Genomic DNA, 12729 nt, shown 5'->3' with positions numbered 1-12729 from the left:
ATAGTAATTGGACATGTGCAAATGTTTGAAGGCCTGGAAAGGAGAATTTAGCCTAGGACCCTGGTTTTGTTTTCATATCCAGAACTGGAGCCTTGGACTGTGTACTGGAAATCACTTCCAATTTTGTTGTTAGCTTAACTCTGAATGCTGTATTTTAGACTGAGTAAACATTTAATTACTGGACTTGTGTTACACAAGAGATAAAATTCCACAATATCAAATGAGCATATTAAAAGCACTACAGAAAGCACTGATTATATTTTCAATGTGCAAGACTGGTCCATCCAGTGTCAGCCCTACAATCAGGTAAAGTGAGGTGACCACTCAGGATGCAGATGGGTTGTCACTAATGACTTGCATACACCTCTCTCCAAACCCACAGTGGGAGTGCTCTGGATAAGGAGAAAACAATATGTTTGTATTAATGTGGAAGCAGATTTCCATGTGATCCTGTCATGTTGTGCTAATTGATTTGGTTCCACTTTGACCTCCACACATTTAGTGTACATGGAGAAGCACATGTCTGGATCACCCTGTCATGTTGTGAAAAGTGAGCAGTAGGCTTCTAAGCTTTGGTGTACCTTGTCTGATCTACATCCATAAGTTTGTTGACCCCTAGTGACTGAATCTCATTAATTTAATTGGATTGATGAATGTATGAAATCTGTAGATATGTTTACTCACAGCTTGCCGACCAGTATTTGTGCATTCATCATCTTCACTGGCCCTCAATGGCCTGATGACTCTACCCACAAAAGCTCAGCCACAATAAGCTTGTTTCTAGTTTCTCTCAAGTACCTGAACCGAACTGCAAGTCGTCATCTTTCATGCTAAATATTCCCAATTCCTGTTTGTTGTTACACCCATCAAATGAGAGGAGAACCTTTTATCCCAAGACTTTTGTTAAGTGAATAGCTGGTGATGACTCATTAATGGTCACTGAAGGATGGAATAAAATTTGCATGAGCATTTATGGCTCTTACCTTTTTAGGTACCGAACACCCCACCTCCATGTTTAGGTGGGGCTGGAGATTCTTTTTAGGAATGTAACCAGTGCAGCATGCAAAAGTTTGAGTTTTGTAGGTATCTAGCAAGGAGTCTCAAGGAGCTATTAGGAAATTAGGCTATTTTTGAAATGAGCACTGTTTTCCTGGTTTTGAATATATCTCTACTCCATCCCCATCTCCTGCTCAGCATAAAGGTAAAGGTAAAGGGACCCCTGACCATTAGGTCCAGTCGCGGACGATTCTGGGGTTGCGGCGCTCATCTCGCTTTATTGGCCAAGGGAGCCGGCATACAGCTTCCGGGTCATGTGGCCAGCATGACTAAGCCACTTCTGGCGAACCAGAGCAGCGCACGGAAACGCCGTTCACCTTTCCGCCAGAGCGGTACCTATTTATCTACTTGCACTTTGACGTGCTTTTGAACTGCTATAGCTGTAAATAAACAGATACTACAAAGGCACCATAAGACTCTAGTATTCCCACCTTCCAAGGGAAAGTCTCCTCCTAGATTAATTTCTTATCCCTTGGGGAAATGTAGAGCATAGTGCAAAATAGTTCATTTCAAACCATTTACTATATCAGTGGGAAATTTTGGAGCCTTCTCTTTGCTATTTCACATTAAATTAACATAAACCAGAAACAGCTGATAGCTTTTGTATGTTTTAAAAATTCTTTGCTGAATCATGGATCGTGCCTTAAGCAGGTCAGTAATTTTGTTCTGCACTACTAGAATGAATCACGAAATGTAGCAATGGCCAGCAACTTGGATGGCCTTACAGAGGGGGATAGATCAATTCATGGAGGACAAAGCTATCGGTGGCTGTTAGCCAGGATGATTGTGTGATATCTGCAGAATTAGAGGCAGTGTGCCTCTGTATGTTGGTGGCTTTTTCAGGTCCTATTTGTGAGTTCCCAACAGACATCTGGTTGGCCACTGTGAGAACAGGATGCTAGACTAGATGGGTCTATAGTCTGATCCAACAGAACATAAGGATAGTCTTATTTTCTTAGAGTATTCTCAGACTACAAATACAACCTTTTCAGAAACAAGGGGAATCCCGCTACTTTACAATCTGCCGCAACTTTTCAGAGACTTTTTTTTTTAATCTCTCCCAAGAATTTGTCCCTGCTGTTTTGAGGACAGAATGATAAATCTATCAATTATCTCATTAAAAACAAAATAATGTTTAATGCTGACAGATGTCAGACCTATGAATGTGTAAATATTAATAAGCTAGTTGACACATTCCACATAAGCAAAGAAGAATCTGTATATTTCAACATTCCCTTGTGTTTTCTGAACATAAGGATGCCAAGTTCCTAAATTGATTGAGGTAGAACAACCAAACAAAATCTTAAATGAGCTTACTTTTTTTGTTTTTAAATATTGCAGTATCATGAGAACACAAGACTTAATGTCTTAACAAATCAAATGTTCATATATGTAAATGTTGCAAAACTTCATATATATTTCTTTTGATTCTTTGAAAAGCATTCAAAATGTGAGCCTTTTCCCTTGAAGAATTATTTGTCATAACAGCTACAACAAAACATACAACAAAACGTAATACCCCCAAGCTAATAATGCATTCCTGCTTTCATTTAACCCCTTGAGTCAGATGCATTCTGATACAATGGCACTGCGGAATAAAATTATTTAGTTTTGTTTATGTATATAGTCATCTGCCCAAAGTTTGCTCTGCATTGCTGGCTTCTCTGACTTCCTGCCCAGCAGACCCTTTTCTGAATGTGTCCAACATCCAAACAACACTCCCAGTGACGCCATTTTCTTCTGTTGGACAGCTTTCATGTTTATTAGGGAACTTGCTTCATAGCTAACCTTTGGGCTAATGTGCTGCTGTCTGAAGCTAATGCATATGCAGTGATTAATATGACTATAATCATGTAAGGATGCATATGGAACTAAATAACCAGGCTAATGATTGTGGAAGAATTAATTTTTTTTGGATTTCAGTGTTGCTTGGATTTCTTCGGGTTCAGCCCTTTTCTGAAGGCAAAACAAACCTTGAAATAAGATGAAAGTTTCAATCCTCGTAATATTTCAACCCTCGCAGGCAAAACTCCACATGAATCACAGTTTAAAACAGAACAGTGCGTAGAGTGCCAATATAAACCACAAAATATTTGTGGAAAACAATGCACTTGGGGGATTAAGACATTCATCTGAAAGGGAAACTGCTAAACAAGTGAAAAGTTATAGAAATTACATTAGAAGCACAGCCGTCAGCTAGAAATATAATCTATAAACAGCCATATAGACAGCACGGGGCTGCTTTAAAACTTTGCAAAGGAAGATGAAAACAAATAAAAATGAACTGAGCAAGATGGAAGGATCAAGGAGCAGGGGTGGAGTGTGTTTATGTGTGTAGCGGGGAGGGAAACATCCCAGGAGTTTCCCAGAACTGCTAAAAGGGCAAAGCTAAACATAATTCGCTGAAAACATGAGTTTTGATAAAGTGTGATAACCAAGAACTTAATGAAACAATATTGCAACACATTGTCGTAAGCAACATCTCCACAAGCAATTATTTTTATTTATGACTTACAAAATGTTTGCCATGATGATGATCAGTGTGTGTGGGGGGGTCTACATTTATGAGGGGCCCTCCAACAGATCTCCTTTGTTGCAATTGTCAGGTATCTTGAGGCTTAGACTATCAGATTTAGGGGGCAAACTTTGGATGACGCTTGGTAGAAAAGCTTAATGGTGCCTGATAAAGGCAGAAGCTCGCTCTTGGCATGTCTGAGGAAGATCCTTGCTGTGTGTGGTGCCTAAGTGTAGCATCCGATGGGTGTGCTGGTGGAGCACATAGCAAAAGTTCTCGAACCAAGCTTGAAAATATTATTGTTTGCTCTTCACTTTCATCCTAAGATTTTACTCTCCCCCCCCCCCCCGGAGACCCTGAGAAGAGAGGATTAAACCCTGAAACTTTAGGTCAAACTCTTTGAGGCCCAGCAACCATGGATGGAAGCCAGCCACTTGGCATCTGGGTCGTGTGGGTGCTCTTCCACTTCAGTATTGCCCCCAAATGTTTCCCTACACTTTTTCTGGTAGTAATGGACAACAATTCACTTATATGGAAGAAATAAAAAAGCTGCATTTGGCTAAGACATCCCTTGGTTACCAGTATCTAAAGTGGCAATCCAGTTTTGCTTTCTTTCAGCTGTACCCCAGATTGCTGCCCATGTACTTTGTCCCATAAAACTCAAAGGGGCCCATTGGGAACCAAGCCGTGGTCTTTCTGCATAACCCTGGCCTGTTTCTCTTTCCTTCCTTCCTTGTGGTCTTAGTATGGGGTGGAATGTTAAGTATTCACTTGTTCATATTGTACACTAGCAGCCTTTTTGGCAGCTGTGCTTAGAAATCCTAAGAAACCCAAAACATCAGGCTGGTTTGTAATCAGTGGTTGAAATCAGTGCAGCTTTCACAGGTTCAGTCTACCATCTTGATTTAAAATGGCACCCAGTTGTATCGAAACATGGACAAAATCTCTTTGATTGCAGGAACAATCATGCAAAATTTGGTTATGATATTTTAGGAGGTGTTCAAATGCGCAATGAAAAAACAACTTTCCAGAATAGGTATTAGATAGACTTAGACTTCTAAAACACCAAAAATGACTAGGTGTCATACAGTGAAGTTAATATTTTCCCATAGCATAGTGACATGCTGTTTTACCAGTTTGAGTGCTGGTTTCCTTTGTGCATTACAAGAATTTTATATGTTCATAATGGTTGTTGAGAACAACCTTTGTGTGTTGTTGTGGCCAAGCATGAACTGTGAATAGTTTTTGACTCCTCCGATTTTCCTCCACAAAAAGTAGACATGTACCCTTAACACCCACTAATTAAAGTCATTGTCATAGAATAATAAACAAATATATGGCAATTTGGGTTACACTTTCAGGATAATAGCTGTCAATGGGAAAATGTCTGCTAATATTACACACAAGGAGTCCAAAACAGTGCTGGAGAAAGTTACTGCAGATGTAATAAATCACTTCCCAATCATTGATTGCACTTTAGTTCTGCCTGTGGATTGTTGTTGACTACATAACATTGCATATGGGAACCATTTTGATACATTTTAAAACATTTATTCGTCTACTATTAAACAGAGTGGTCCTAAGGAAATGCAGAAGCCCTCAGAGAAAGTTTGCTAGACATAACTAAAAGGTAAAGGTAAAGGTACCCCTGCCCGAAGGCCAGTCGTGTCCGACTCTAGGGTTGTGTGCTCATCTCGCTCTAGAGGCCGGGAGCCGGCGCCATCCGAGGACACTTCTGGGTCACGTGGCCAGCGTGACGAAGCTGCTCTGGCGAGCCTGCACCAGCGCAGCACATGGAAACGCCGTTTACCTTCCCGCTATAAAGCGGTACCTATTTATCTACTTGCACTTAGGGGTGCTTTCGAACTGCTAGGTGGGCAGGAGCTGGGACCAAACGATGGGAGCTCACCCCACCGCGGGTATTCGAACCGCCGACCATATGATCGGCAAGTCCTAGGCACTGCGGTTTTACCCACAGCGCCACCCACATCCCAGAACGTCCTCAAAATAACTTGGATGTTTAGCATCAGCAGAAATAAAATTCTCCCTTAAATTTCACTATAGGTCAAATTGCGTGGCAATTTGTAGAATGTAGAATGAAATGTAGAATGCCTCCTGAGAAATTTATCTAGTTTTATTACTATGTGCTACTCTCAGAATGTATCAGATGTTCTGCACAATAAGGAATCTCCAAATTCACCTGAAATTTGGCTTCAGCCAAGATTTGAGAGCAGAAATTGCCCAGTGCAGACTTGTAAACAGCTAGTCGCCTAGGGTGAGTAATGGGTTAGCCGGCTGCAGTACCAGCTGCACCAGCTGTTCTAGAACAGATCACAATTTGAAGCTAATTTGCATCCATTTGGTTGGCTGAAGGCAAGGGTAAATTTGTTTTATGTTCATTTGGTCCTGCATAGATTTAATTAATGCTATACTATCTGTTTGGCAGGGTTAGGGCAGACTATATTGTAGCCATGGCATGAAGTTAATGAATTTATATTGACTAACCCATAAAATGTGTAGGATTTTTCTATCAGGATTAACATCTTTCTCTTAATAAGAAAGAAAGAAAGAGAGAAAGAGAAAGAAAGAAGGCAGAGCATGTTCTGATACATTAACATTCCCACTAAATCACAGGACTGTACTGACAGGATTAATGAGCTACCAGATTTGGTCATTTGTGGATATATAGCCATTTTGGTTACACCACCAGCATCATTGTCACTAGAAGAAGGGTTGATAATTTTACATAGAACATATCCAGGACAGCATTGCAGATGAAAGTTATTTCACATGTAATAAATCACTTCCTAAGAATAGATTGCACTTTTGTTCTGCTTATAGATTGATGTTGACTTTGTAGCATTGCATATGGTAACCATTCAAATACACCAAATGAACGTTGTGGCCGTGTGTAGCACTTTGATTTCTTCAACATTTAAAAACCCTCTCAGACGTGTCTGCTGATGGATTACAGTCTTTCAGTATCCCATCCAGTGCTTTCAGTTGTGCCTGCTTGATGGATGCTCTTTGGCCATATGTGAAAGGAGGAAATCAATGGGGAAATGCCTGGTTTGAGCAGGTTCATATGCAAAGTTTGGATCCCCTGTAATGAGCGGTTTCTTAGTTGTCCATCTCCTTTTATGCATGCGAAGTGCGATGGTGGAGTAACAACAATGACTTTGACCTCTGCAGCCAACTGTCCTGTTGTGTGTCCAGTTTGTTCATTTATTTATATACCACTTTCCTGCTGAACAAAGCAACTCGCCACAAGTGGAAGTACTAAAAAGTGACCCACTCTCAGCACTACTAAACACAATTTAGTTAGCGCTGATATAAATCTCAGCGGGATGGATCCAGTCTTTGGTTTCTGTGGATTGGAAAGCTCCTTCATCTGTAGAAGGCTTTTAAGCCAATGGGAAGATACCACTGGCAGATATAGGGAGCATTTCTTTTGCTTTTGCCAACTCCCCCTCCCCCTGCTGTCCCACACTATTTGGGGGCCCTCCAACCCTCTAAATCAGGGGGAATCAACAATGGTTGCCTTTCCCTTGTTGACCGGAGCACCCTTTGAGTGAAGCACAAGTCTTGCTTCAACTTGGTGTTTCTTATTTCTTCTGAATTATTTAAGTACCGTATTTTTCGCCCTATAGGACACACTTTTTCCCCTCCAAAAATGAAGGGGAAATCTGGGTGCGTCCTATGGGGCGAATGCAGGCTTTCGCTGAAGCTTGGAGAGCGAGAGGGGTCGGTGCGCACTGACCCCTCTTGCTCTCCAGCCTTCAGGAAGACATCCGCAGCCTAGGCATCCATGCGGGAGTTCCCGCAGGGCTGTCTAGGCTGCGGATAGCAGCCTGCTTCCCGGAGCGCTGGGCGCACTGAAAGCAGAGCGCCCGGCGCGCCGGGCAGACATCCGCAGACATGCTGCAGATAGCAGCCTGCCGCCCGGGGCGCCCTGAAGCAGAGCACCCCACACACTGGATAGACATCGGCCAGCCCCACAAGCTTGGGGGACAGCCGGGAGGTGCAGTGCCACATCCCACTGTTCCTCGATCTGGTTTGGTTTCCCCGACCTGGTTGGGGGGGGGAATAAAGGGAATTTCCCCCCCTTTATTTCCCCCCTTCCAAAAAAACTAGGTGCGTCCTATGGGACGAAAAATATGGTATATATAAACAAAAGTGGTTGCCATATTTTAAAAGCATTTTAACGTGCATTAGGATGCAGATTGAGTGCCTTTCTCCACCTCCTCCACGTCGCAGGCAGGAGGACATTTCCCCACCTACATTTAGAAAAAAAACACAACAACAGAAGCTTCCATTTTGTTTAGAGGAACTTCAGCTATGTATCAAGGTGTCTGTCTTTCTGACATCCAGTTTATGTAACCTTGAGATTCCCTTAATCCAGACTGAACAGTGGATAAGGAGAGCAAGCAACTACTTCTGGCCTTTTCACACCTCTTAACCTTAGGTTCCACAAAGCCAAAAGAAACAGGGAACAGTTGCCACTGCCCCAAATAGGGTTCATGCTATGACCTTTTCTTCCATTCACATCAGCTGCCAGTGTCAGTGTTCACCTTGCCCTCTCTCTGCCTCATTCACTTTCTTTAGGGGCTCTGGGGATTAGTGCAAGCTTTTATACAGCTGCCAGCATGGCATGGAAAAGGAAAGAGTGAAGTGGAAGAAAAAGATATTAAAGCATCTTACTGGGACATTGGGACCATCCTTCATAATCAGAGCTGTCCTTGAGAAACTACAGCTCTTCCAGCGACCCTTAGAAAGCCATACTGTGCCACTAAGCGGAAAAACAACAATTATCTTCTGATGGATGGGCAAGATTACAGTATTTCTTATTTTCACTTTTTATAGCTTCAAATAAAAATTTCCACTTGTTTCTTGTTGACTTGCTGCTCCTGGAGGCGACATCCACTTCAGCCAGGAACCCTTTTATGAACCATCACAGACCTTTTCTTTAAGTTTTGCTGCGATTGCTAGTTTTGCCTTTTGTCTAAACAGGTGTAGTTGAATTAAGGCTGCGCTGAATGTTTTCTTTTTTTATTTTTTTTGGACCAGAAATACAACTTTGAGGGTATTTGTGAATGTCCCTTTAGTAGTCAAGTCCTTTCCTTATGTTTCTTCATTTCATCCGTCCTTTTTGCCCTTCACTATACTTGTTTATAAGGGACGCGGGTGCCGCTGCGGGTTAAACCACAGAGCCTAGGGCTTGCTGATCAGAAGATCGGCGGTTCGAATCCCTGCGGCAGGGTGAGCTCCCGTTGCTCGGTCCCAGCTCCTGCCAACCTAGCGGTTTGAAAGCACGTCAAAGTGCAAGTAGATAAGTAGGTACCACTCTGCTGGGAAGGTAAACAGCGTTTCCGTGTGCTGCTCTGGTTTGCCAGAATCAGCTTAGTCATGCTGGCCACTTGACCCGGAAGCTGTACGCCGGCTCCCTCAGCCAATAAAGCGAGATGAGCGCCCCAACCCCAGAGTCGGTCACAACTGGACCTAATGGTCAGGGGCCCCTTTACCTTTTTATACTTGTTTATGCTCGGGGTTTCTTTTTCTTTCTTGTACTGGTCCCAGTCAACCAGTGATCACATAGTGCTAGGACAACATCATATTCACTATGTAGCCCGGAAATAACATTGGATAGCATTGAGGACAAAGAAAGCTGACTGAGGCTGAAGGCGATACTCCCTCGATCAGCATTGCCCATTGAATGAGCACAAATTGTCAACCTTTTCATCGAATCATAGACTTTTTAATGAAAGGTGTCCCCTGTTGGCTCAGTCCTACTTGGAACTGGTAAAAGGCATTGTTGAAGCAGGAGAACACACCATGTGGATGCCACTCAAATGGAATTGCCCATGGTGAGTTCTCCATACACAACCCAAGTAATGGTTTAAGAAATCGTACCATGTGAAGCACACCTAATGTCATCATCTAATTTTAAAGGCATAACTTCCCAAAGCAATGTGCTAACAGTTCTAAAATAACAGGGGTGGGGAAACTGACCCTTCAGGTGTTGTGGGATTCCATCTCCCATCAGCCCCATCCAACATGGCCAGTGGTCAGTGATGGTGGGAGATGTGGTCTAGCAACACCTGGAGAGGAATAAATGAATCAATGTACCAGTGTAAGAGTGATGTATCTCTTTGGATCCTAAAATAGCACTCCTATTCAGAAACTGTTCACAACTTTCTCACGGCATACTGTGCAAGGTGTTGGAAGATTCAAAATGCAGACCTATGGTATTTGAGATCTGGATCTCACAACTTTGGGACTTAATGGGCAAACTGACAGTCCATGTTCAAGAGAGTTGAACAGAAAACATAACCACTACTTTTCAATCAACCTTGCATAGTTTTATTACATAGGCAGAATCACTAGGACATATAACAAATTGTGAACTGATACATTTGTTTACAAATCTGAAATGGTTTTAAAGTTTAATGTACTTAAACAGACGTTTGCTGCTTTTGCTGGGGGTGGGTTGGATTGTTGAATGTTGACTGTTACTCTTTGTATAAATAAGTGGAAACAATAAAATGTTCAGGAGGAAAAATATATATATTTCCAGCACATCTAGCTATAATTCCTATTATTTTTGTAAAGTTCAGTGAGTGATTGTGTGTGTGTGTGTGTGCGCGCGCGCGTGTGTGTCACTGAGGTAAAACTTTTTTATATACTTTTTGAGAAGTAGCGGCCTTTTAACCATAAATATTCCCAGGTTGTAAAAGATATGACAGCATTCAAATCCTGTGTGCATTAATAGTTTCTTTTACTTTTTTGACTGATATTTTAATTTAAACACGATAATATGTACTTTTGATCATGTACTAGAGATCAATTTTTTCAAAATCCATTTCTCTCTCCTTTTGCTATCCAGCTTTACAAACATGTTCTTTCTTGAAGATTTTTAAACCAAAGGGGAATCTCAAAAATATTTTAGTTTTAATCACATAAAATGATACAATTCAGAATTTCTGATGAGATCTTCATATCCTTATGTTCCGTGTTTTTCCCCATTTATCAAAGTTATCTAGCCTCCTCATAGAATTAAATTCCATATTATCAACAACAGAAGCTGTTGGAGCTTTAGCTGGAATTGATAGATCCCTATTTGTCCCATAGACTATTTGAAAGAGTAAAATTATTTATTTATTTCAACTTAATGATCCATTTTCTTTGCCCAAAGGATAGGGCTTAGATCAATATCTATATATATTCTTGCTCAAAAGCTTTATTACCATCTTTATCTGTTTGATTGTATAATCAGCTGCAGATATATAATACACACTTCTTTCACTTTTCTCCCGCATCTCCTTCATCGGTGTGTATAGTTGCCAGTATGTTTTGGGAGACATCGGAGCAAAACTCCCCCCCCCCCCAAAAAAACCCCTGCCTCATTTATTATCCTCTTACTTTCTGGCTGCCTGGCACCAGTAGGGAGGGCCCAAAAGTAATTGACTTCCGGAGAAGCTGCTATGGCGAACTGCCGATCCCATGGTAGCAAATGCCAGCCATGCAGTTAATTAAGGATAATTTGGGAGTAATTATCCTTGCAAGCACACACCCCCCCCCCCGGGTTGGGGGGTGAGAGTTTTCTCTCGCGGATCATCCGATAACTGCTTTTCGCTCCGATGGAATGTAGGGGCAAGGACACAGAGGGCATAGCACTGCACATATTGGAAACTCCTCAATGCGGTCGCCATGAGCGGAGGTATCTCTGTTTCTTTTAAGATGTATCTGAATTTGGACTTAAGAAACAGATGTGTTTTGGAAGAAGGAGAAAGATAACCTTCTAAATGAATCAGCCAATGAGTGCCAAGGTTCTGATCTGGAGAGGACTCTTGTTAACATGATTGGAATGCTGCGTATGTGAAGAGGAGCCTTTGTTCTTTTTTTTTACATTATTTTTGCTGTGCTATGAATCTGCAAGCCTTCACTGAAAAAGAATCTATTATTAATGGAATGAAATTACTAATGGATTACAACTATATAGGGAATGCAAGAGGGATTCAACAAGAACTTATAATTTTCTTTATGGAGTGCTTGAAAGAATAGATTGTGTGAAATACTGTGATGATTTGTAACATTGCCAACTAAAGAGACCTCTAGTTCTGATTTATTATGGTTTTGGTGAGACGCCTGCTCGTTAGAAGAAGCAAAGAGATAAACACTGGAAGTTAACCAGAAGTCGCGGCTGGACGCTGGATTGCTTTCAGTTTTAGAGAGGCAAAATGGAACTGTGGCACACCTACAAATGAGTTTTCGAAGGAGGGGCAATGTTGAAGAAAATTGACTGATTACAACATGAAGGAGAAGAAGAAGGTAAACAAATATTTCACACAGCTACAGGATATAAATTCCCTCTGCAAGTTAATGGATTTGGATTTATTAAACACAATCGAAAGTCATGACATCAGTAGCTGCTAGAACAAAGGATTAAGATCGGAATTGTGGAACTTGGACTAATTAAGAGAATTGGCGCAGGATCAAGGAATAACATCACCTCCTGATAGCCGGAACAGGTGAAGTCATCCAAAAATGTTTAATTTGGAACTGTTTAATTGGCTGTTTTGATTTTATTATGATTTGGCATGATTGGCATTGTATTAATGTGGCCTCCATTGGCTTGTTATGAATGAAAAATTTATAAAAAATTATTATTATTTTAAAAAACAAAAGTAATTGACTTTAATATGCTTAATTCTTTATAGCAGAAATGGGGAACCACAGGGTTGGGTGCAACTCTCCAAGCCTCTCGGTCCCTGGGGAGTCTCTAAGCCACACTTCCCTCCAGCCCTGCTTTGCACCCTTCTTTAGTGTTCTTGCCTGGCTAGAATGTCTCAATGAACTCTTGACAACTCATCTTCCTTGCCTGGATTGAAAGGGGAGCTTAGTCTCTACAACAGTTGTACAAAAGTAAAATTTGTGTTCATTGCTCTGCCCATATTTGCCCGACCAAACCTACTTCTGCCTTTGGCCTTGCCAGACATTGGCCTGTGGCCCCAAGAAGGTTACCCAGAAGAGAATGCAGGTCTCTGGCAGGAAAAAGTTCCACATTTCTACTTGATAGGATTGTGTGCTAAGCCCCTGTTATGGAAATTAGGCCTGAAAAGTCATTTAACTTTGGATAGATCTTGCGCCTTGTGTTAAAT

At 41.6% G+C, this 12729-nt stretch overlaps 1 long non-coding RNA gene across 1 annotated transcript in view; it reads left to right on the top strand.

The window, feature by feature from the left end:
- Positions 1-12161, top strand: part of LOC310677598 — a 47216-nt gene extending 35055 nt beyond the window's left edge. The window contains exon 3 of the long non-coding RNA XR_014511317.1: positions 11687-12161. This is a non-coding gene — a long non-coding RNA (uncharacterized lncRNA). The remainder of the gene's footprint in view (positions 1-11686) is intronic.
- The last annotated feature ends 568 nt before the right edge of the window (positions 12162-12729 follow it).

This window comes from Podarcis tiliguerta (genome assembly GCF_965153285.1).
Source record: "Podarcis tiliguerta genome assembly, chromosome: 5".
In the NCBI taxonomy this organism is placed as follows: Eukaryota; Metazoa; Chordata; class Lepidosauria; order Squamata; family Lacertidae; genus Podarcis; species Podarcis tiliguerta.
Note: the sequence above shows the minus strand (reverse complement) of the source record. Positions and strands in the feature narration are given on the sequence as shown.